This window comes from Dipodomys ordii, unplaced genomic scaffold (genome assembly GCF_000151885.1).
Source record: "Dipodomys ordii isolate 6190 unplaced genomic scaffold, Dord_2.0 Scaffold34, whole genome shotgun sequence".
Lineage (NCBI taxonomy): Eukaryota > Metazoa > Chordata > Mammalia > Rodentia > Heteromyidae > Dipodomys > Dipodomys ordii.
The window spans coordinates 7,754,994-7,758,276 of NW_012267250.1; positions in this window are offsets into that span (position 1 = coordinate 7,754,994).

Sequence of the window (3,283 nt, forward strand, 5' to 3'; positions counted from 1 at the left end):
CACATAGAGGAAGGTCCCAAGTCTCCAAGGATAACATCGATGAAAGCATAAAAGCTGTCTCACATTAGTTTGGATGACCTTCCTATAACACTTTCACTCCTAACTAAACATCAGCATGTCTGATTTCCCATATTTGGCCCATCCTTCCTTTGTTACTACTGTTCCTATTAGTTTGTAGATATTCATCCCATTTTGGGCTTAGTATCTGAACTCTCTTGAATAGTCAGTAAAATGAAACAACCTATCTCTTACTTAAAGACTTTTCCATCCCAACCTTTCCACTATGCTTCACTGGCAACCATTGTAGATAAGGATTTGAAACTGTTCATAGTTTTCGTCTTTCTAAATTGCAGTGCTCTAAATGGTATTACTTCCTGATCTCTTCATGGACATCAGAAAGACTCACCTGTAGGAGCCTCCCACAAATTCCAGACTTTTCCACTATGTGGGCCTAGTTAGTCAGATAATAAAAACTTGAAAATCAGCTTGCTTGGCCTCTGGAATGTAGGTGCTTTGGTAGTCATTCCTCTCAGCATAAGTGTCACATAGTTCAATATGTCTGAGCAAAATACAATGGATTTTTGTAAAGGAATCAAATTTCATTCTATGATTTGTTCCTCAGGTGGGGTACTATTTCTGAATAATTTCCTTTTTCTTACAATTGAATTCTAGCTAGATCTTCAATTAACAAAACAAAACAGAGACTTGAAGACTTGATGAGATAATCCTCCCCAATCAGTTGTCAGTGGCCATAATTCACTGTGGAATCGGCCACAGACAAGAGAAAAATTGGCAATCTCTGATTAAAACTAAAGCTTCATCTATGCAATTTTATCATTCAGTGTTTATAATACAATGTAAGTTATATTTTCCCAGCAGCATCTGAAGTTCTAAGTGGCCAAAAGCTATAATCTATTAGAATGAACCTAACTTTCAAGGAAAGCCTCTCAGGACACTTAGACAGTCTCCAAACAAGTCCTATGTAGTAGTAGATTTTCAACTAAAATGTGAGAATAGTGCCCTGATTCCAGATGTGTTTGTTGATAATGTTGAACAACAAAATCTTGAGAAAGAAACCACTGTCTCTTGAATTGACTTGTCTTTTCTAAGTGTTATGTAGATGTTAGTCTATGGGTAAGATTGAGGTGGAACGCATACTTCAATCTCTCTTCTACAAATGCGTACTTCAATCTCTCTTCTACAAATGCTTCTGTCTATAAAATGCTGACAGAAAAGAAAGGCAATGGAATTGGGAACTGGAATGCCAACATATAATATTAATATCTCTTAAAATTGAAATAGAAGGATGTTTAACACTATTGTTCTGCCTGTAGAGAGAATTAACCTGGAAAATCTAAGAAGTCAGACCCCATTTGGCTTTGTTGCCAAAGTTGATAGATTTTGGGGACATGTAATCTTAGACTCAAGTTTTCTGAGACAGAATCACCTAGAAGTTCTTGTTAAAAATACATATTCCTGTTTTCTTCTTTTAATATATGGAATTAGAAACAAGATAGGGAATGGGTAATAATGCAGGTTCATGGTTTGATTCCTATATTATTCAAAATTGGAAAAATCTGCATAATTTAGAGTTCATGTATGTTCAAGATACTAAGATTCAGGCAATTGCATAAACATCATACAGAAATCAGAAAATAGCCTACAAATCACTGTCTCAATAGCCTTCATTCTGTGGGTTTTTACCATAAATTTTAATCTGCTATTGTTAATTCTCTCATTCTCAAGTTTTTCCCTGGTTCCCATCCAGCTTTCTCACCAGATTTCCTGGCTATGTTTAGTTTCAGGAGCATAAAACTTAAAATGTCAGAGCTGGAAGTGTTAGAGGGGCAATGTTAGAGGGAACATCTCCCCATAAACCAATACTGGTAGTTCAGCATCATTTTAATGAGTCAGTTCTGATAAATTACAGGCATATTAGTCCAGGGACAACACTGTCTAAAGCAAACAGACACATTTACCTGTAGTACTTCTGTTTGTGACTACTCTCTTAGTGAAAGTTCTGTGTATTATCGTAATTATAAACCCATGTACCTGGAATAGGCCTATACTTGACAAGCTTCTAAAAAATTATGTTTTAAAAGAAAAAAAGTGATCTCTGCTAGAACTATCCTAGACATATACTAATTATTACAGACAAGGGACAACCAGGCAGCCTATATTTCTTTGGGTCTGGCTTACTTCACTTAATATGGTTTTTTCCAAGCCTTTCCATTTCCTTATGAATGAGGCTATGCCATTCTTTCTGATGGAAACATAGAACTCCATTGTGTATATATTCCACATTTTCTTGATTCATTTATCCACTGATAGGGATAACTAGTGTATGTTTAGGATAGTTCTAGCAGAAGATTACAATAGCTCAATAGCTATGTAATATGACCTTATAAAATGATGCTAATCAAAATGAACTACCAGATATGGAAATGAGGTGGGTTTTTTCTCTTAGTATACAGTATGGTACCCTTTGTATTGTATATAAGTTTATCTCATTTGGGAGTGAGAAGGGGAATCACAGAAATGGTGAGACAAGGGTGAACCAAGGCAATAGTAATACTCACAGATGTTGGAAATGAATTTTACAACTTGGAGAAGAGGGAGTCAGTAGGGAGAGATAGTGGGAGAAAATGAGGGAGGGGGTAACAATGTTTGACAAGAATTGTACCCATTTCTTACTTATGTAACTGTAATCTTTCTATACATCAACTTTACAAAAAAAGGGGGGGGCTGGGAAGTTGGCTCAGTGGTAGAGTGCTTGCCTCGCATGTGTGAGGCCCTAGGTTTGATTCCTCAGTACCACATAAGCAGAAAAAGGCCAGAAGTGGTGCTATGGTTCAAGTGGTAGAGTGCTAGCCTTGAGCTGAAGAGCTGAGGGACAGTGCCCACGCCCAGAGTTCAGCCTCCACGAGCAACAAAAAAAAAAAAAGAAAGAAAGAAAGAAAAAAGTATGGAAAGAGGAAGAGGAGGAAACAAAGAAGGAAAGGAGAAAGAAAAGAAATATGTAGTATAGAATTTAGCTGAAGTCTTGCTCATGTGGATTTAAGCTACTGATAACAGTTTTCATATTGCCACATGTTGAGACTGTTGGTGGTTATTAACATCTATATCCTTTTCTTCATGGTCAAAATAAGTTCAGATCAAAGAAGTTTGAGCATAAGTAATGGGTACCAAGTACAGTGTTGGCTTATGAAAACCTCCTACATAAGATTATGATTATCCCCCTTATTCACCTATGAAGGGGAATTGGTCATAAGGGTCTACATGA